Source organism: Astatotilapia calliptera, chromosome 10, assembly GCF_900246225.1.
Source record: "Astatotilapia calliptera chromosome 10, fAstCal1.2, whole genome shotgun sequence".
NCBI lineage: Eukaryota > Metazoa > Chordata > Actinopteri > Cichliformes > Cichlidae > Astatotilapia > Astatotilapia calliptera.
The window spans coordinates 11,296,248-11,318,937 of record NC_039311.1 but is presented as its reverse complement, the minus strand read 5'-3'; the positions used below and the strand labels follow the sequence as shown (position 1 = coordinate 11,318,937).

The window sequence follows — 22,690 nt, the reverse complement described above, 5'->3', positions numbered from 1 at the left end:
TTAAAGACAAACGTTTTTATACTACTTGAACACTAAAGTGACCCTCCAATGTGATGACAGTGCCAGCAGTGGCCCACAGCTCATTTAATGCTTTCTCCTAATTGGCTCATAATGGTCTCTCATATGTATGAACTATGTAGGCTATCTCTATTTTAAAATAATGGGTGGGCAATGAGAGCATCTCCTCGATGTGTACTTTACTGACAACAGGACAACAGGGAATACAGAGAACTGACTGAGGACTTTGTCCAACTGGTGCCAGCAGAACCACTTCCAGATCAACACTCCGAAAACCAAGGAGCAGGTAGTGGACTCCACCTACACCAGTGAACATCCAGAGAATGGGCATTAAGATAGCTGACTCATATAAGTGATCTGATTAATAAACGGATCTGGAGTAACAACAGAGTGTACATCTACACAAAAGGATAAAGACGGTTGTATTTGCAACAGAGAAGTCTTTTGGAAGGGATTTGGAAGGGAGCAGGGAGAGCTCCTGAAGACCTTCTAGGACTCTTTGGTGGTATTGTCCATGTTTTATGGTGTGGTCTGCTGGGGATAGGAAGAAACTGAACAGGTTCATCAAGAAAACTAGCTCTGTTCTGGGATGCCCGATACTGGCTGCTGTCTCATTGTTCAGAGAGCCTATCATTATGCAGAGAAAGGAATCTGTGTCTCTGGACCAAAATGACTGTATGTGTAGTGCTGTAGAAACAATACTGCCCAAAATCCTGATGTTTCTATATGAGGAGACCTTCAAGTTTGCATATCCTCCTGTAAGGGTAAAGTTATGGGACATTTGCACTTTTTGCATGTAAGCCTGTCGGTCTTAACTGCAAGTTGAACTTGAGCTGTCTTGGCATCTTTCCCTTGTTTGACTCCCAGTTTTGCCCTGAGCTGAACCGCTGCCTCCTTCTCTGTTGTGGTACTCAGCGGTGACCAAGATGCTGTAACGTGTATCTGGCTGCAATGACTCCAGCATCACCTGCTTCTTCCCACTAGGGACCAGCACCTGCAGACAACAAACCACACCATCATCCCAACACAGTCAAAACTCATTTAAAGTTTTGGGACTTATGGAATTCCTGGAATTCTCACACATGACAGCCGCCTGAAAGCCAGAATAGTTGAAGATGTAATGACTAGAACCCACTCACAGTGTGACCCTGGCTATCAGCTCCAGTCAATGCTGTGTAGGACACACGATACTGGAGGACATGAGCATTGGGAGATACCCAGCTAATCACCATGCTAACAGCAGTCTCATCAGAAACCGTGAGGCTGGTCGGGCCTCCACCAGACACTGCAGCAACATCATAGAAGAGATAAAGTACCACAGCTAACGACACTTAACACTCACTTTGTTCCTTTATAGGAGGAAAGTGCAAAATGTTTTTTAGACAATAAATGTATAGTATAACAGAGAATGTGATTTGATACTTTTACCCTCACTACATTTATTTCATAGCTCAGAGTTCTAGTTGCTCAAAGATGAGAATTTAGATGTGAAATTTAAACTTTAAGTGACTAGTACTTTGGGAACGGCCATCAATTACACAATGAAGTTCATTTACGTACAGGTTATTGTATTAGTAATGCTATATTATACATAGAGACGGAATATGACATGAAGGGCTACTGACCACAGAAAAGTAAAAGGTAACTGGGCCTATAGACTAACAGGAGAGAAACAAGCTTTCTGTGATTCTATGATTTTTATTTCTGTGTTTTTGTGGTAATCTTGGATATCTTAAGTTGTTTAATTACTGTCATACATATCCTATCATTAAAACATTGGCTTCTAACAACTAACAGTGTCTCGAAAATAATTTAATAAATAAACAAATAATATAATAAAAAAATAAAAAAGGATGATTGACTCAAATGCATGACTTTTAACTTGTCTATTTTTTAGGCTGAACACTAGTGCTAATGTGACTTTGGTAAATGGTTTCAGGCTCTCCCCTCCTGTGTTTGAGAAATGCTCAGGATCAGAAAATGTGCACTGACCATTATTGGAGAATTAAAAAGCACCTAATTCAAGGAATATGTGTACACATAACAGAAAACTTGGGAAAGAACCAATTTGAAATCTTTGAGCACTTTGTTACTAGCGGCCTGTCACAAAAACACATTTTGTATAATGTTTTTTTTTTTATTATCTTGTTAATAAAATGTATACAAATGTGTGTGATTAATCACAATGTGTTAGTGTGTAATCACCCTAAGACATGCATGCCTGTCTGTAAGAGTCAGATCTAAAGCCACTTGTGATTTGGAGATGCAGCCTGCAGATTCTGTCCAGATTATCCCAGCTCTCTTCACTATATATCCAGGCTTCACTTATCAAATGTGTAAAATTCAAGGCTGGTCCTTAAAAGTTCCCAACAATGCAAAAAGTGCATAGCCACACAAGTCCCAGCGTTTCCCGCCGCAGCAGCTGTGAAACGAAAGAGGAGAAAGGATGAATGAGTGTTTGCTTATGGGCTCTCCGCTCTCCCCCAAGCTGGCGTTGTTCTTGGTAGCCATGACAACGGAGATAGTCCCAGCTTTGTAAATACAGGCCCCAACAGCCCAAAAAAGAAAAGAAAAAAAAAAGGATTGGGATTCCCTGCGCAGACCAGGAATCCCCCTAGCAGACTGAAGACACAGAGAGGATTTGAAGTCAGTGAGTGTGTGAGTGAGTGTGTAAGTGTTCGAGCCTCGACTCGAACCAGCGCCTGTCTGTGCTTCAAGTTGCCAGGAGCGGGCAAGTGTTCTGCGCCACCTGCCGGCCGTGTAAGCTGTACTATATATACTATATTTGCTATATTTGACTTCTCTGAATATAAATTATTTTTGAAAAGGAAAAATAATAATTTTAATGTGAGGCAAAACATGTATGGTGCTCGATAAAGATGACACGCCGACTCACTTCTTCTTCTTTCTTTTTTTTGCAAAGTTTGTTTTCATATTAAACCAGTGTCAGTGACGTCATTCTATGCGACTACCACAGTAAAGGAAAAGCCTGGATCTGTACATCTTTTTCTTTTATTTTTGTTGTATAAAACACAAAAATCGCAGTCAGCTCACAAAGTTGCAGGTTGGTGGCAATTTGGCAGAACAGCCAATGACTTAAAACATTTAAGTGCATATATCTTGCCACAAGACATGTGCGCTAAGCTAGCCAAATTAGTTTCTGTTAGCGAATCAAGTTCAAGCTCCTCACATATCATCATCCAGGGTACAGTCATATGCTCATGAGGAGATCCCACGCAGGTAACACTACGGCAGTGCAACAAGTTAAATATGCACACATTTTAAGCTATTTCCTAATATCTAACCATTATGATAAATGTTTGCCTGCAACCGACACAACCAACACAAATGTCATTGAAAAAAACAAAACCCTGTGATCACATGTTTCTGTTTTTCTAGAACAGAAGAAGCACAATTTAAAAAGCCAGTAGTAATAAATCTTTGTTGTTACTGCATGATTCGAATGAAGTACCTGAAGTCTGGCTGGAATAAGAAGTGGTCATCTGTGTACTGTGCTAGTGATCTGCATAATTCACCTCATCTGTTTGGATGGCAGAAGTCGGCTAACTACTGTTACGGTTCGGCGTTGGCAGTGTATTGTTTTAGGCGTTTTGTTTTGGCGTGACTGTTGTGTTTCCTGTTTTACTTTGAAAGTCTTTTTTTTTTGCTGTGGTTTGGTTGTGCCAGAATGCTTAGAGGGCTGCAGGATACTAGACTTGGGCAATACTTTCGTTTTGGGATTTTGGTGGTGAGCTTTAGTGGGGTTTTTTGTGTGTGTTTTTTTTTCTTTATTTTTACTTTTTTTCGTGTTGCACTCCGGTTGCCTAGGCCGGGGTGTAACATATGGGGGCTCGTCCGGGATCGCTGGAGGGTCCGAAGGAGGGACAGCTTCGGCCTTCTGTCTTCGCTGGAGGGTCCGAGGACCGCTTCAGCCTCCGTCTGTCTTCGCTGGAGGGGACCGCTCCAGCCTTCTGCAGCTGGTGGGCTGCGTGTCCGTGTTTGCGGCTGGTGGGCTGCGTGTCCGTGTTTGCGGCTGGTGGGCTGCGTGTCCGTGTTTGCGGCTGGTGGGCTGCGTGTCCGTGTTTGCAGCTGGTGGGCTGCGTGTCCGTGTTTGCAGCTGGTGGGCTGCTCGTTTGTCTTCGCTGGAGGATCCGAGGGACCGCTCCAGCCTTCTGCAGCTGGTGGGCTGCGTGTCCGTGTTTGCAGCTGGTGGGCTGCGTGTCCGTGTTTGCAGCTGGTGGGCTGCGTGTCCGTGTTTGCAGCTGGTGGGCTGCGTGTCCGTGTTTGCAGCTGGTGGGCTGCTCGTTTGTCTTCGCTGGAGGATCCGAGGGACCGCTCCAGCCTTCTGCAGCTGGTGGGCTGCGTGTCTGTTTTTGCAGCTAGTGAGCTGCTCGTCTGTCTTCGCTGGAGGACCCGTGGGTCCGCTCCAGCCTTTCGTCTGTCTTCGCTTCCACTGGAGGACCCGTCCAGCCATCAGCGTCGCCTGCGGCTCGGCGGCCGGTGCCGTATGGGCTGGACATGGAACAAACATTTTTCGTTGGGGTTGTATGTTTTAAATGTTTGTTTTTTTGGGTGGGGGCGTATGTTACGGTTCGGCGTTGGCAGTGTATTGTTTTAGGCGTTTTGTTTTGGCGTGACTGTTGTGTTTCCTGTTTTACTTTGAAAGTCTTTTTTTTTTGCTGTGGTTTGGTTGTGCCAGAATGCTTAGAGGGCTGCAGGATACTAGACTTGGGCAATACTTTCGTTTTGGGATTTTGGTGGTGAGCTTTAGTGGGGTTTTTTGTGTGTGTTTTTTTTTCTTTATTTTTACTTTTTTTCGTGTTGCACTCCGGTTGCCTAGGCCGGGGTGTAACAACTACACAGCTAATTTCATCAGGCTGCTAATGAAACATCTAAAATGATAGATGGTTAACTACACAACGGAAGTAACAGCATTACAATCACTTGATTTAATTACATTTCCCCCCCCCAAACTTTTGATCCAAATTAGCAAAGTACTGCAGCCATAGAATAGAATAGAATTCAACTTTATTGTCATTGCACATGCACAGGTACAGGGCAACGAAATGCAGTTTGCATCCATCCAGAAGTGCTTTAGTGATATAGATATATTACAATATATATTAGCAATAGTATAGATATGTAAGTATATTACAGAAATGGGTCTATTATGGTATGTTATAATGTACACGGTATGAAGTATGTTGTGAATGTTCTATAACTATAAGTATGTACAGGCTATGAACAGGATATAAATATGAAAAACTATACAGAATATGAAATAAATAACTTTACAGAAATCTGAGATATACAGCTATACAGAAATGGGAACTATGCAAGTTGTAAACAGTTGTAGGATTAAAAATTATCGAATGTACAGAATGATTATTTACACAGAGCTATACAGTAGTGCAGTTAAGATAAGTGAGGGTGTAGATAGTTTCTACAGAGGCTATATAAAGTGCTAGTGGTTGTGAGTGGTGGTTCAGTCCATGTTATTATTGTGTGTTTGAGGGTACAGTTGTCCATTGTGGGTGTGTGTCCATGTTTTAACGTGGGTCAGATGTCAGGAGGCAGAGTTCAGGAGTCTGACAGCTGTGGGGAAGAAGCTGTTCCGGTACCTGGTGGTCTTAGTCCGGAGGCTCCTGTGGCGCCTCCAAGAGGGAAGGAGGGTGAAGAGTCCGTGTGATGGGTGACTGGGGTCTTTGATGATTTTCCCAGCCCTTTTCAGACACCGCTTCCTGTAGATGTCTTTCATGGCAGGAAGTGGTGCTCCGGCGATGCGCTGGGCAGTTTTCACGACCCTCTGCAACGCCTTCCGGTCCGAGGCAGAGCAGTTCCCGTACCAGACTGTTATACAGTTGGTCAGGATGCTCTCGATGGTGCAACGATAGAAGTTCACCAGGATGTCTCAGGACAGGTGGTTCTTCCTCAGAGTCCTCAAGAAGAAGAGGCGCTGGTGAGCCTTCTTGACCAGCTTGGAGCAGTTGGTCGTCCAGGTGAGATCCTCGGAGATGTGGACTCCCAGGAACTTGAAGCTGCTCACATGCTCCACAGCCGTCCCCTTAATGTGGATGGGTGGATGTGGGTCAGCATTCCTCCTGTAGTCCACGATGAGCTCCTTGGTCTTCTCAGTGTTAAGCAGCAGGTTGTTTGTGTCGCACCACTCAGCCAGACGATCCACCTCCTCCCTGTAGGCGGCCTCATCGTTGTCACTGATGAGGCCAATCACCGTGGTGTCATCTGCAAACTTAATGATGGTGTTGGAACCATCAGCAGGTCTGCAGTCGTGGGTGAAGAGGGAGTAGAGAAAAGGGCTCATCACACAGCCTTGTGGTACACCGGTGTTCATTGTGATTGTAGATGAACAGCGGTTATCCAGCCGGACATGTTGGGGGCGGTTGGTCAGGAAGTCCAGTAACCATTTGCAGATGAGGGAACTGATACCCAGGTCTGTCAGTGTCCTGATGAGTTGTGAGAGGTGGATTGTATTGAATGCTGAACTGAAGTCTATAAACAGCATTCTGGCGTAGGTGTTGTTGTTGTCCAGGTGTGAGAGGACAGAGTGCAGTGCGATAGAGACTGCATCCTCTGTGCTCCTGTTCTGGCGGCATGCGAATTGGTGGGGGTCCAGGGTGGGGGGGAGAGAGGATTTGAAGTGTGCTAGGACCAGCTGCTCTAAGCATTTAGTGATGATGGGGGTGAGTGCTACTGGGCGGTAGTCATTGAGGCAAGATGGGTTGGAGTTTTTGGGTATCGGGACGATGGAGGTGGATTTGAAGCAGGCCGGTACCACAGCGTGGGCCAAGGACAGATTGGCCCATCTGAACCTTCTAGGTGTTACATGTTACAGTGTTCCACTCTGGCCAGCTTTGAAAATGGAAAACTCTTTGCGTGGTTTACTCGGTTCTGTAAATAAGGCTCCTTTCATTTGTGAGACTGTATTCCACAGCCAGTTGTCTTCTCTCCCCTTTGGTCCGCCCTTACAAGGTGAAGGTGCTGCCCACCCATGATACCAGCAAGGTGCGTGCAAGTGGATCCGGCCTTAACACCACTGGAGCGCCCACCTCTCTGCCAGTGAAGGTCACCATTGATGCCAAAGATGCAGGTGAGGGACTGCTGGCAGTGCAGATCACTGTGAGTGCATGAACGTGGAGCACACAATAATGTATTCAAAGCATTGATATTTAGGTAACAGTTTTTGTTTTCTCCTGAAGGACCCAGAGGGGAAGCCCAAGAAGCAGATATCTGTGACAGCCATGATGGGACCTACCTGGTGTTTTATGTGCCAGACATGACTGACAGATACACCACTCTCATTAAGTACGGAGGAGACAAGATCCCTTATTCACCCTACTGAATCAGGGCTCTGCCCACCGGAGATGCCAGCAAGTGCACTGTCACTGAATGTTGTCCAGTGGCCAGGTAGGACTCACTTCCTTGGTTGCTTATACACTTTTAGTTTTCTTTGAAAACGGCCCTTTAAGTCACTTGATCCATGACTTGAGCGAGCACTCTCCATTTGTTCATTTGATAGTTATTGTAGAAAAGATAAGAAATGATGCTTTAGTCTTTTTGTAAATTATAGTCAAACATACAATAAACTGAGGTATTCCCTTTGGTTAACAGAGCAATCCGATAATAAAAGTGGACAAAGCACATCGAGTTGCCACAAATATCTTTGTATATTACGCAGTGGGGCAAAAAATGAGGTGACCAAATACTTCTTTTCCACCATAATTTGCAAATCAGTTCTTTAAAACTCGGACAAGTTAGAGGTATACCTATGATGAAAATGACAGGCCTCTCTCATATTTTTAAGTGGGAGAACGTGCACAAATGGTGGCTGACTAAATACTTTTTTGCCCCACTGTATTTGATCCTGTCTCCCTCAATACTATTTAATATCTAAATGCTTGATTCATCATATTATAACAAATGTGCTGTTGTAGCTACTGACAGTGAGTTTGATTCCATTTTTTCCATCTACCAAAGAGAAATAATATCTCTTAGTGGCAGGTGGATCACACGTTGATTCTAACACTTTGCATATGACTGGGTAGGATGAGCATTTTATAAGCGCTTGTGTGGTTTTTGTTTATTTAAGGAAATACATCAGTTTCCCTTGTATTTTAAATTTGAGTGAAGATCCTAAATTGGCCCCCACTCTTCACTTTGAGAAAAGGCTAATCTGTCTTATCCCCACATGAGCACAGTCAGATATAATACAGGCTTTCACTCAGGAGCAGGAAGGCTAAAGGCTGTTTAATGTTTGATCTAACTGTGTCAGACATTTGCGTTCTCACGTGCATGGACAATATCTTGAAAACTTCAGAGCTGCAGTGCATGTGTAAAAGTGGTTAGAAAGCAGTGCTTTAACACAGGTTTTGTCTCTTTGCGTAGCTGCTCGGTCCATCCAGACTCCCCTCGATATACAACAGTGATGCCAGCAACTCAAATACAAGCTCTCTCCAAGTGATTCCTTCATCATCAACATCTGCATCCATGATCCATTAGCTCAACAGCAACATCTGTCAGCTGTGCATCCAACTCGGGGGAATCGCCTGCTGTGCTCAGCCAGTGGGCCGCAATTTCTGTGCCTTGTTGATGGCCTCGCTGTATCCTGTGCTGGAGAAAGCTGGTGAGGAGACACTGCTGGTGAGCCAGGCGGCGCTGAGCTCCATGTAGGACATCAGTAAGGCCTGTGGATACACTTCCCTCAAGGAACTGATCAATGAGAACTCTGACTACCTGCTTAATGACATATCACTCAACCTTCAGAGGCTCAGCCAGCATCCACAGGTAGTTATGAGGTGTTTTTGTTTTTAGCCCAGAATGGACACAGAAATGAGTGCTGGAGGGTTTACCCGATTTCCTTCTTTGTCTGCTTAAGCCTGTGCGTCCCTTTCAGTAAGTGATTTGAATCCACCTGACATTCAGAAGGTCGTGGTAGAGCATATCGTACGAAGGCAAGATGTCAAACACATCCAGTCCCAGGTTAGACTCCGTACCTTCTCCGGTAAGGTTCCCAGACCTAACAACAAAACTGATTATGACACGTGGCGCACACAAATTAACCTGCTCCAAAATGACCCCAGCATGTCCCCGCTGCAAATATCCAGAAAGATCCATGAGAGCCTGCTCCCACCAGCAGCTGATATAGTTAAAATGTGTGACTCACAGGTGCTATAGCGTACGGCCACAGCTTCACTCTGAGCTCCATCTCCATAGAGTGCAGACAGTGATATCTGATACTCCTTAAGACACAGGACAACAGTTTATTGAGATATTGTATTTTTTATTTCATAATATGTACTCCAACAACTCAATAGTTCTTCCCCACCTGCCTCAGGTCGCCTCCACTTAGGGAGATCCGCTTAATGAGGTAAGAAACATCATCATCATCTGCAGCTTCCCAGCGCACCGTGATGTCACTGTCTGAGAAATTAGTTATCCTAAGGTCTGAAGGAGGAGGCACCTTCACTAGAAGAAAAGAATAATGTGTATGGGAATTTTTTAAAAATGGGAAAGCTACATCTTTATATCTTTCATTATTAATAACATTTACAGTACTGTGCAAAAGTCATGAGCCACACGCTAAAGTATTTCATTGGACATTATCTGTTTTTTCCAATCCTTTTTAATCCAGTTCTTGTACCTGACCATTTTCTCAGTAATGTTTTTTCTTTGTTTGTTTGTGTAAAGACTTGTTTGTTTGTTTGTTTGTTTGTGTAAACACTTTGCACTGACCATTATTGGAGAATTAAAAAGCACCTAATTCAAGGAATATGTGTACACATAACAGAAAACTTGGGAAAGAACCAATTTGAAATCTTTGAGCACTTTGTTACTAGCGGCCTGTCACAAAAACACATTTTGTATAATGTTTTTTTTTTTATTATCTTGTTAATAAAATGTATACAAATGTGTGTGATTAATCACAATGTGTTAGTGTGTAATCACCCTGAGACATGCATGCCTGTCTGTAAGAGTCAGATCTAAAGCCACTTCTTTTTTTTCTTTTTTTCTTTTTTTTTTGCCTGTCCCGTTTGGCTCTTTTACCATCAGAATTGTTGTATAAAGGCAAAGAAAGATGCCCAACGGATTTACTTTACCAAATTGACCATCCCAGCCTTGCCGTAATGGTCCATTTGATTCACCTTTTATTGTTTATTTTATTTTCACTTGCTGAATACGGGACAGACTTGACTGGGGGAAAGAAGGGGAGAAAGAAAGAGGGAAAGAGAAACAGCTGAGAAGAGGGACGGGGGAGAAGGGCAAAAAACAAAAACCAACAGAATGAGCAGAAAAAAAAAAGAAATCAAAAATGCATATATCGATCACCTGGATCACCTGCTGAGAAAGAAAAAAGAAAACAAGCAGAAGAGAACAAGAGTAATAGAATAAACAGCATCACAATGATATATGGGAATATGACAGTAAATACTAAATATTAAACATTATTGTGCAGCACATAAGATCAACAGAACACAGTGTGCTTTGAGGTAGGAGCCAAAAAGGGTGTAGTTTGTGGGTGTGATCACCCATGTGTACACCTGTGAGCATGGATGCGCTTGTTTTTTTTAAAAAGGTTCCTTCATGTAATGATCTGCTAGAGGGTGTGGGGGGGCCACAGCCCCGTCCTCCAGGGCATGAAGCAGGTATGGAGGAGATCAAAACTCCAGACATCCAGAGGCCCCCAGAACACAAGAGACCAAGGAAGACCAACAGAGGGGCAGCCGCGCCACTGTCCCAGAAAGAGCTGAGGAGAGTCCCAGATGAGGGCTCACTCAGCAGCCGCGGAGCAGAAGCCAGGGGGAGTTGCAGTGACGCGCCCGTGAGCTCCGCCGGCAGCCAGCCGTGCCTGAGTGACCGAGCCCCAGGCCGAGAGGCCGGGGGCACCCCACCTCCGAAGTGGCCCGAGCGAGCCCCAGGCTCCAGGCCCCGATAAGCGGCCGCCAAGGAGTGAGCCGCTGTGTACCTGGACGCCCATCCCCGGACACAAAGAACCACCAACGCACCGATGTCTGAGGGAGTCCGCCACTGGCAGGGGAAGTGGTGGTAGGGGGAGATAGGCCTCCAAACCTTGGAGGGCCTGAGATGTCCCCAGAGAGGTGGCGCCTGACACCCAACCTGACATATAGACACAGAAATACAGGCACACACATAAACAAACATCCATTCCCACCCTCATGCTCTCATATGCACTTACTCCACACTCAACCAACGTGGAGACAGACATAAAGAGACGCTGTACACACGATCACACTCCCCAAGCGTACCCTACAAACCGGGTCTAGGTACCCTTGCCCCTGGAGGGGGAACTGCACCCAGACCCAGGTGGTATTACCCTTTTCCCTGCGGTGGGGGGAGGCAGACCGCCCCGACTCCGCAGCAGCAGGGAGGCCCCACACCCCAGACCGCAGTCGGACGGCCAACTCCTCCTCCTCCTAGCCCCCCCCCCCCGCTCCAGCAGGTCGCAGAGAATGGGGGTGAGAGAAGACTCCAAACCTCCCTCCACCCGCTCATTGTAGTGTTGATGCATGTGTGTTCTAAGGTGCATTTAAAACCCAGGAGGGCATGGAGCTACCTGCCAGAGAGCAGCAGGTAAGCGCATGGTCCCTCCTGCTAGCCCTCAATGTCTACCGGTATGTGTATTTAACCTTGAGAGCACTTTGTTACTAGCGGCCTGTCACAAAAACACATTTTGTATAATGTTTTTTTTTATTATCTTGTTAATAAAATGTATACAAATGTGTGTGATTAATCACAATGTGTTAGTGTGTAATCACCCTAAGACATGCATGCCTGTCTGTAAGAGTCAGATCTAAAGCCACTTGTGATTTGGAGATGCAGCCTGCAGATTCTGTCCAGATTATCCCAGCTCTCTTCACTATATATCCAGGCTTCACTTATCAAATGTGTAAAATTCAAGGCTGGTCCTTAAAAGTTGCCAACAATGCAAAAACTGCATAGCCACACAAGTCCCAGCGTTTCCCACCGCAGCAGCTGTGAAACGAAAGAGGAGAAAGGATGAATGAGTGTTTGCTTATGGGCTCTCCGCTCTCCCCCAAGCTGGCGTTGTTCTTGGTAGCCATGACAACGGAGATAGTCCCAGCTTTGTAAATACAGGCCCCAACAGCCCAAAAAAGAAAAGAAAAAAAAAGTATTGGGATTCCCTGCGCAGCCCAGGAATCCCCCTAGCAGACTGAAGACACAGATAGGACCTGAACTCAGTGAGTGTGTTCGAGCCGAGGCTCGAACCAGGGCCTGTCTGTGCTTCAAGTTGCCAGGGGCCGGCAGGTGTTCTGCGCCACCTGGCCGCCGTGTAAGCCGTACAAATTTGCTATATTTGACTTGTCTGAATATAAATGATTTTTGAAAAGGCAAAATAATAATTTTAATGTGAGGCAAAACATGTATGGTGCTCGATAAAGATGACACGCCGACTCACTTCTTCTTCTTTCTTTTTTTTGCAAAGTTTGTTTTCATATTAAACCAGTGTCAGTGACGTCATTCTATGCGACTACCACAGTAAAGGAAAAGCCTGGATCTGTACATCTTTTTCTTTTCTTTTTGTTGTCTAAAACACAAAAATCGCGAAACAGTCAGCTCACAAAGTTGCAGGTTGGTGGCAATTTGGCAGAACAGCCAATGACTTAAAACATTTAAGTGCATATATCTTGCCACAAGACATGTGCGCTAAGCTAGCCAAATGAGTTTCTGTTAGCGAATCAAGTTCAAGCTCCTCACATATCATCATCCAGGGTACAGTCATATGCTCATGAGGAGATCCCACGCAGGTAACACTACGGCAGTGCAACAAGTTAAATATGCACACATTTTAAGCTATTTCCTAATATCTAACCATTATGATAAATGTTTGCCTGCAACCGACACAACCAACACAAATGTCATTGAAAAAAACAAAACCCTGTGATCACATGTTTCTGTTTTTCTAGAACAGAAGAAGCACAATTTAAAAAGCCAGTAGTAATAAATCTTTGTTGTTACTGCATGATTCGAATGAAGTACCTGAAGTCTGGCTGGAATAAGAAGTGGTCATCTGTGTACTGTGCTAGTGATCTGCATAATTCACCTCATCTGTTTGGATGGCAGAAGTCGGCTAACTACACAGCTAATTTCATCAGGCTGCTAATGAAACATCTAAAATGATAGATGGTTAACTACACAACGGAAGTAACAGCATTACAATCACTTGATTTAATTACATTTTCCCCCCAAACATTTGATCCAAATGAGCAAAGTACTGCAGCCATCTGAACCTTCTAGGTGTTACATGTTACAGTGTTCCACTCTGGCCAGCTTTGAAAATGGAAAACTCTTTGCGTGGTTTACTCGGTTCTGTAAATAAGGCTCCTTTCATTTGTGAGACTGTATTCCACAGCCAGTTGTCTTCTCTCCCCTTTGGTCCGCCCTTACAAGGTGAAGGTGCTGCCCACCCATGATACCAGCAAGGTGCGTGCAAGTGGATCCGGCCTTAACACCACTGGAGCGCCCACCTCTCTGCCAGTGAAGGTCACCATTGATGCCAAAGATGCAGGTGAGGGACTGCTGGCAGTGCAGATCACTGTGAGTGCATGAACGTGGAGCACACAATAATGTATTCAAAGCATTGATATTTAGGTAACAGTTTTTGTTTTCTCCTGAAGGACCCAGAGGGGAAGCCCAAGAAGCAGATATCTGTGACAGCCATGATGGGACCTACCTGGTGTTTTATGTGCCAGACATGACTGACAGATACACCACTCTCATTAAGTACGGAGGAGACAAGATCCCTTATTCACCCTACTGAATCAGGGCTCTGCCCACCGGAGATGCCAGCAAGTGCACTGTCACTGAATGTTGTCCAGTGGCCAGGTAGGACTCACTTCCTTGGTTGCTTATACACTTTTAGTTTTCTTTGAAAACGGCCCTTTAAGTCACTTGATCCATGACTTGAGCGAGCACTCTCCATTTGTTCATTTGATAGTTATTGTAGAAAAGATAAGAAATGATGCTTTAGTCTTTTTGTAAATTATAGTCAAACATACAATAAACTGAGGTATTCCCTTTGGTTAACAGAGCAATCCGATAATAAAAGTGGACAAAGCACATCGAGTTGCCACAAATATCTTTGTATATTACGCAGTGGGGCAAAAAATGAGGTGACCAAATACTTCTTTTCCACCATAATTTGCAAATCAGTTCTTTAAAACTCGGACAAGTTAGAGGTATACCTATGATGAAAATGACAGGCCTCTCTCATATTTTTAAGTGGGAGAACGTGCACAATTGGTGGCTGACTAAATACTTTTTTGCCCCACTGTATTTGATCCTGTCTCCCTCAATACTATTTAATATCTAAATGCTTGATTCATCATATTATAACAAATGTGCTGTTGTAGCTACTGACAGTGAGTTTGATTCCATTTTTTCCATCTACCAAAGAGAAATAATATCTCTTAGTGGCAGGTGGATCACACGTTGATTCTAACACTTTGCATATGACTGGGTAGGATGAGCATTTTATAAGCGCTTGTGTGGTTTTTGTTTATTTAAGGAAATACATCAGTTTCCCTTGTATTTTAAATTTGAGTGAAGATCCTAAATTGGCCCCCACTCTTCACTTTGAGAAAAGGCTAATCTGTCTTATCCCCACATGAGCACAGTCAGATATAATACAGGCTTTCACTCAGGAGCAGGAAGGCTAAAGGCTGTTTAATGTTTGATCTAACTGTGTCAGACATTTGCGTTCTCACGTGCATGGACAATATCTTGAAAACTTCAGAGCTGCAGTGCATGTGTAAAAGTGGTTAGAAAGCAGTGCTTTAACACAGGTTTTGTCTCTTTGCGTAGCTGCTCGGTCCATCCAGACTCCCCTCGATATACAACAGTGATGCCAGCAACTCAAATACAAGCTCTCTCCAAGTGATTCCTTCATCATCAACATCTGCATCCATGATCCATTAGCTCAACAGCAACATCTGTCAGCTGTGCATCCAACTCGGGGGAATCGCCTGCTGTGCTCAGCCAGTGGGCCGCAATTTCTGTGCCTTGTTGATGGCCTCGCTGTATCCTGTGCTGGAGAAAGCTGGTGAGGAGACACTGCTGGTGAGCCAGGCGGCGCTGAGCTCCATGTAGGACATCAGTAAGGCCTGTGGATACACTTCCCTCAAGGAACTGATCAATGAGAACTCTGACTACCTGCTTAATGACATATCACTCAACCTTCAGAGGCTCAGCCAGCATCCACAGGTAGTTATGAGGTGTTTTTGTTTTTAGCCCAAAATGGACACAGAAATGAGTGCTGGAGGGTTTACCCGATTTCCTTCTTTGTCTGCTTAAGCCTGTGCGTCCCTGAGCTTTTACTGTATTTCATTGTAATCCTGTCTTGTTGGCCAGGCTCCACGGGTGTTGACAGTTATGTTGACTCACTCTGACTGCAGCCCGTGGTCGGGGACATCGTTCAGGATGTGCTGACGGCTCTGGATCTCAGCTACGAGCACACAGCTGCTCTTTTCTGCTCCGTGCTGCACGCGCTCATGGAGGCACTGGGTAAGATTTCAACAGTGATGTCAGCTTGAGTCTCACGTATACTGGGAGTCAAAGAGGATAAGGAAGAAAATGTGACTCAAGGCATTCTCTACCGCATTTTTCTGTGTTGCCTTTCAAAGTTTCTATCAATGAGTACATTTCAGGATATATAACTTTGCTTGTTATCAAATTATCAGTGTCTTTGGAAACATTTAATACATCGTGATGGTTTAAATGCTGAGTCGTTTTCTGTTGTAGAATTAATATTCATAATAATATTCATACAGAAGTTTTACAAGCCCTCACAGTAAAAATGTATAAATTAAATGTCACTAATGGGCTCTTTCCAAAAACATCATTGTCTGTGTCACACTGATTTTGATCAACTGACTTATTTTATTGTAACCAAGCCTATGTTCATATTGTTGTCTTGTTTTTCCTTTAGCGAGGTGGTTTCCTTCCACTTGTAGCGGGACCAGTAAGTCTGCCAGCTCCAGGCAAAGCTCCAGTGACCAGGAAGTCCTCAGCATTGGCCAATTCCTGCTGAATTACTGCAAACAGAAAGAACTGGCAGAGAGCTTTGGAATAGAGGATGATGACACTGAAGACCGAGGTAATAGGTCTGTCTACGGGCCAGTGGAATATAAGCTATAGGTTGTAGTGGTGGTGAGATTAGATTCAGAGTGTAGAGGAGATGGATCATTGTAATTAAGAGTCATAGAAATCTGAACCTCACTGCTAAACTGGCGGTCTAACTGTACATGTGCTGCCATTGCAGAGGTCCCTCCCACTGAGTGTGAGGATGTGGAAGATATTGGTAGTCCTGATGTGAAAGCAGAGCTTCCCTCCCACCTCAGCATCACTAAGGATGTTACGGAGCGCTGCATTCATCTGCTGTCTGATCCCAGCCTCAGGCTCCGACTCAAGGTACTGTATCAGTAGTTTTATGTAGAGTCAACTTCACAGTGTCAGCAGGAAAAATAGTGATTTTAATCAACATTAATAGTAAACAGCAACCTGCTATTTAGGTTAGGGTGATGGATTTGAACATAGTGTGATGAAGCATGTTTTCTGCCCTTGCTGTACAATCAGAACATGGTATTGCATTAATAGAAGTCATTTGTGAAGGCAGTGATTTATTAGTCATGTTGTTTATTTTTCTTTTTGGTCCAAGAACGTTATGATGTGCACCAGGCGACATACAGATGTCAAACATGCCAGCAGCAGTGCAGCCCTGAGTTAAAGGACCTGATTAGGAGTGGATATTGGCCAGCATCTGTCAACATGTCTACTCTTTACACTTAGACCCTTGAGCTCTTTCCAGGAACTAAAAGTATTTTCTCCATGATTCTCCAGGGAAGCTTTTGCAAAACTGTTGGAGTGTGGTACTAAGTGTGGGGGAAGGGTGAGTGAAGTATTTCTTTGATATTGTTTTTCAATAAGCAGATGCAAATATTTATTTCTCTGTTATATTTCTGTACGTACAGACTGGGCATGCCAACAGCGATGCAGTGCAGCACAGCTTTCTTGATGAGGAAGAGCAGCTGTGCTGTGATGTCAGCTTCAGCTGCCCAGCATGCTCACCTGAAATGTTGGCGCTTTCAGTTGATGGGAACAGAAAGCTATATCACTTTCAGCAAAACTAAAGGTGCTCATTGTTGATGTTATTTGTTTTTGTGTTTTTATGCATATGTTTCTATATACCTTCCATGGTTAGACTTTATTGTTTCTCCGATGTTGCTCTGATGACTGTGACTTTTTTGATGGTGTTTTTGTTGCTGAAGACAGCCAAGTGTCTGCATTTGTTGACTCTTTTTCTTTTTGGTTAATTTGACATAATAGTTTTTACTATAGTAACCAAATGTCTGTCTTCTGCAAAATGACTACTGTTAAATTAAACTAAATGGAAAATCTTGTCATTTACTTTATAATTCCTTGCTATTTTATTATATTTGTTACATGTCATAGACACTGGGAAGAGGCACCATGGGGATTCCCAGTGGACAGCAGCACGAGAGACTTCCAGGAAGTGGAGGTCGCTGTGTGTCGACATGGATTAATGTGTCTTTTGTGTCACTTTCACTTCAGGGACAGCAAACAGGTCACCGTGGTGTATTTCAGGAACGGTTACATGCCTGACAACTACACTTCTGAACAGGTCCAACTTTTGATTTGCACTCAGGATGATTACATCAAAGAGTTTAATTAAAAACACTAAAATGAAACCTGCAGACTTGCTTAAAGTGATTCGTATTCATGAGAAACTGGAACGTCATTATCATTGAGTTTATTTCTTTCCCTGCTTAGCAACACCAAGTCTAGCCCTGATTGGCTGATATAAGTGACAACAGACCTCTGTCGCTATGTCAGTTTGAATGGGTGATTAGAGACCAACACATGTTTGTTGCTGCTCCATGTTCTCTGCAACATTGTGTGTAGTTACTGCAGCTGTGTGTGCATTCTGCTGGCAGGAACAGGAAACAAGTGAAAGAAAACTGCCGAGCAGCCTGGAAGGAAAAGTTATCGGACATAACAAGTTAAAACAGTTTGCAAGTTTCAAGCCAAACTGCTGAATCTAGCGTCCAAGTTCTCCTTGATAGCGTGACTCTGTGTTGTTGTCCTTCATTCTTCTGTCTCTGTCTGTCAAATCTCAGCGGAATATAAACCAACTATTGTCACGCTCTGCTGGTTGGTGTGCTTGCAAGCAGAGAATTCATTGTCTGTTTTCAATTGCAGAGCTGGGATGCTCGTCGTCTGATGGAGCGCTCTCGAGCTGTGAAGTGTCCAGATATCAGGGCTTACCTGGCTGGTTCCAAGAAGGTTCAGCAAGTGCTCGCCAGACCTGGAGTCCTGGAGAGGTTCTTCCCAGACCAGCCTCAAGCTGTGCAGCAGATCCGAGCGGCATTCGCTGACCTCTACACTATACATGGGGAGAAAAAGGACACGATTTTTTCATTGTTTGGAAAATTTGGCATTAGATAATCCTCACCTGGGTTTTGCTGTCCAGTGTAGGCAATATCATTCACATTTTATTCCTGTGATTTATTTTCTGTGGTTGCGCTCGTCTACAGGGTCCAGAGATCTATAAAACAGTATCAATGGCCTTGCAGCAGCAGAACGGTTTGTCTCGAAGCCTCAGTGAGAAGGAGGAGGTACAGCGGGGGGACAAAAGCATCTTTAAAAATGTTGGCAATGCAGCAAATGCTGAAACTTCTGTTTGTTTCTCACCATTTGTTAAACTAGGGAAGCTTAAGCAGTGCATGGATCTGCACACACATGCAGCATTTTCTTGCATTCCATGTATGAGCTAGCCTCAGTCAAAACAGTGACGACACAAACATGACTGCCTGCTGTTTTGCATTACTGTGTATCTACTTTGATTCATAGATGCTGTACTGTGACTGAGATAATAGTGTATACGAGACACACTTGACAACAACATTGATTAAGATGTGAAAAAGCTACGGCTGACTAACCACCCTGCCTTACATCACTCTGGGCTAATACTGTAAAAAGCAATAATTAGTTTTCTTTGTAATATCAGATCATTTGTTTTGATAAATACATAGTTCAGTATCAGGGTTCACATGAGCTATTTTAGCAGTAATTTGACACCTCCACTATGATAGTATTTCGCTGTTAATCATATTAGCAAGGAAGCTAGGGTTTGTAATTCATTCTTAATTTAGCCACGCTGCATGAATTTGGATGATAACACTTTTGAAAATGGCAGTTTAATTTATTGGGCAATTATAAAATCGTATTTCTTAGGCTGGCTTTTAAGGAAGCCTGGGAAGAAAGATGGAGGTGGAAAGGATGTGCAAGCTATGGGACAAAGTTGCTGAGACTAGGTTAAAAAGAGGTGAGGATCAGTGAGCAGGAGTGTGGCTTCGTGGTGAAAAGAGCACAACAGATTCTCTGGAGAGAAGGTGAAGGAAAGTCAGCTGAAGCAAGACAGTTTGTGGAGTTTGTGCTGGACTGTATGTTATGCTGGGAGCCTGGGGATTAGTGGACTTTGATTCCAAGTTAATACTAGCTAGTGTTTCTCACTGGTCTTTGGGCGGTGGAGTAAAAGGGATTGGTTGGTGGCTGTTTCTAATGTTAGTCTTTTCTTTGTTTTCTTACAGGCAGGGTAAAGACATGGTGATAAATGAGTGTGTGGGCCATCTGCTGAGGACCAAGAGCTCAGGACACTCAGACGGGGGCGTCGCAGCAGGAGTCACCGTGCTCGACAATCCGCTGCTGTTCTGAGATGTCACACTCCTGCCTGCACATACAAACCACACTGAAGTCAAAGTTCCACCTGCACCTCCACCTGTTCCTGTAACAGCATGAACACTGACAGAGGTGAGACAGCAGAAAAGTCTTTGTTTATTTTTGTAATAAGTTAAGGAATTAAGTTACGAACAGTGATTAAATAAATAGTTTCTTGCATTTTTGATTTAATGATTGTGTTTAGGATTATTTCAGAAACATGTTTAGAGGATCTTTGTAAGCCTGCATTTACTTTAAAAGAAGGGAAGCACTTCATTCTACAGAAAAGGTGACACATTACAGATGAGTTCATATAAAGTGTCACTCACTCTTTCAAGGCTCTGTCACTTTTTCTTTTTTACTGGAACAGCATGGTAAAGTAGGTGTAGGGTGCCATCTTGTGGCAGTGTGTTGTTACTACAACATATGAAATTGTGTTTCTTCAGCGCCACCGAGCTGCTCTCTCAGTCACAAACTGAACCTGTTTTGTTTAGACAGATAAATCACTAAGTACAGTGAAGCTTTTGGTTTTGTAAAAGTGTTTCTTATTCAAAATGCATGTTGATTTTTACAAGGTTGAAGAGCAGTTAGCAGTGCATTCATGGACATCTTTAAACTATTAATTGAAGAATCTTTGGTCATGATGGCATGAACTAGAAATGTGAGCTCCAGGTGAGACTGCACTGAAGAACAAGTGTCCTTAAACTGCATCAACTGATGACTTCTTACAATTTTATTCTACTGTGTGTTTTTATCATTGAACGTTTCTGTCTTTGTGTACACATACGAACACAAGCTACTGTAACTTAGAGAAGCTCAGCAATATATTATTAAGTACACAAACAGTTCCAGGTGCTGGACTGTTTGAAGACCCCACTTTGGATCATGTGAAGGACATTTCGTTTTTTGTTACAGGCATTGAAGGGTTAATGCTGTTAATTGCATAGTGCAGTGATAGATAACTTGGTAGAGCTGGTCCAGCTTGTGAACCAAAGAATAATATCTAGTATGTTGTGAATGAAAAAAATAAATGGTATGACTGTTCATTTACCGAACCCTAACCTGTGAGATCAGGCTCACATCTCTGATCATAGAAATGGGGAACTTTTCAGGAAATGTACTTCAAAAAATAAAAACAAGAGTAAGATGGGAAAGTCAGAAGGAAAGACACTTTCTCAATTGTGAGAAATTCTGTGAGAATTTTAGCTGGATTGTCTGTGGTATAACTGGCATGTAACAAGAGGAGTCACCCACTGCTGCCCATTACAAAGGAAGAGGTTTTAGGACTTCCAAACCATCTTCACTGTTCCCATCAGGAGGCATCCATTTCTTTGTTACACCCTATGCTTTGAGAAATACACTATTATCACACCACAGTGAGCCAGTTGCATGAACAAACTAGACGGAGAACTTGATTTGTACATGCGGTCTGTTCTGGGATCAGTGTGGTAGTTAACCCTCATTTAACACATTCCTCTCTGCTCGTCTAGCTTGCTCTAACTCACATTTATTTCTTTATTTTTTAACCTTATTTTGCACATTAACACATATCTATAGCAAGGACAGAGACACAGCCACATATGTTGACTCCAGGATTGTATTTGAGCATCAGGAACAAATGATAAGAGCACATATCAGGAGTACACTGGATAGCTGTTTCTCAAAGGGTTTAATAGAAGGAAAGAAGTTAAAGGGACTACATATTCAAAGGTCCAATTTCTGATACTACCCTATGAAAATATTTGCTCTGTGTGCCCTGCTGCAGCTGCTACATTTGGCTCCAGATTCACTTTTTGGCTCCTACGCCTCTCGAGATGTGTTAATGTAGACAGGCATTAAAAAACTTTGGTCAACCAACCAGCAGTATGCCTGCTATGTCGTATGAAATGCGTGGAAGGAGAGGAACCGACTGTCTGTTACATATAGATAGAAAACAAAGCTCTGACGTGACCTCGGGTCAGCCAGCCTGACGGTCAGAGAAACGGAAACGTGCTGGATTGTGGATCTCTGAGCTGCACGTCAAAGATGCACCTATGCACAGATCAAATCTCAAAAGTGCAATGTACCTCATATACATGTTGATGCGAAGCGCCGCCAGAGCAAACTTTTCCACTTCATTTGCAGAGGTGTTTTTATTTTGGAATGTGTATTTATTGTTTGCAGTGTATGTATGTGTGTATGTATGTGTGTGTGTGTATGTATATATTAGGGGTGCAACGATACTCGTATTGAACCGTTCGATACAGTGCTTTCGGTTCGGTACGCATATGTATCGAACAATACAACATTTGTAATTTATTTTATCAACTTTCCTTCTGACGACGCTGTCTGTGTTGAGCGCTCAGTGAATCTGTGTTCGACTACTCCGCCTAGGCTGCACTGTCCAGCGCAGATCCACTGAGCGCTCAACACAGACAGCATCGTCAGAAGGAAGAGCGCAGGGCAAGCTAGCGAGACAGAAGTTAAGCTCTCCTTGCAACATGGCAAATTGAACCTCCCCCATCCTCATTCAGATCTGGCGTTTGGAATTATTTTGGTTTTCATGAAGGAGGACGAGGAGGAACAGAGAGTCCAAGGTCCTCACTTAGTCTGGTTTACGCAAACACTGCCCTCTGTAAAGCTAAGCGTTCGCAAGCTCGGCGCAGGAGAACCGAGGAGAAGGAGGAAGAAGAAGATGATGATGTGAAGTTGAGAGTTGTTTGCCCCGGCGCTTGGGGGTCCCTCGATGTTTGCCATCGTAACTTACGAATGTGGGTTGGGGTGGTGAAATACCCCATCGCGATTACTAAGGGGTTGGCAAATACCCCCGAGGCGATGAGACAGGGGTAGCGAAATACCCTAATGCGAATAATGCGGGGTAGCAAAATGCCCCACCGCGACA

The 22,690-nt window shown here is 43.8% G+C and overlaps 1 long non-coding RNA gene across 7 annotated transcripts; it reads left to right on the top strand.

Annotated features, from left to right (window-relative positions):
- The first annotated feature begins 2,828 nt into the window (after positions 1 to 2,828).
- LOC113030785 (uncharacterized) lies at positions 2,829 to 19,280 on the top strand. 7 transcript variants are annotated; one of them, XR_003273652.1, is made up of 13 exons: positions 2,829 to 3,258; positions 7,009 to 7,126; positions 7,236 to 7,443; positions 8,422 to 8,820; positions 13,465 to 13,582; positions 13,692 to 13,899; positions 14,878 to 15,276; positions 15,424 to 15,576; positions 16,001 to 16,168; positions 16,334 to 16,482; positions 16,730 to 16,960; positions 17,043 to 17,203; positions 17,644 to 19,280. It is a non-coding gene; the product is annotated as an uncharacterized LOC113030785 (long non-coding RNA). The 7 variants fall into 7 exon arrangements; XR_003273653.1 differs by having other exon boundaries at positions 3,061 to 3,082; XR_003273651.1 differs by lacking the exon at positions 2,829 to 3,258 and having other exon boundaries at positions 6,795 to 7,126; positions 17,644 to 17,713; positions 18,292 to 19,280.
- The last annotated feature ends 3,410 nt before the right edge of the window (positions 19,281 to 22,690 follow it).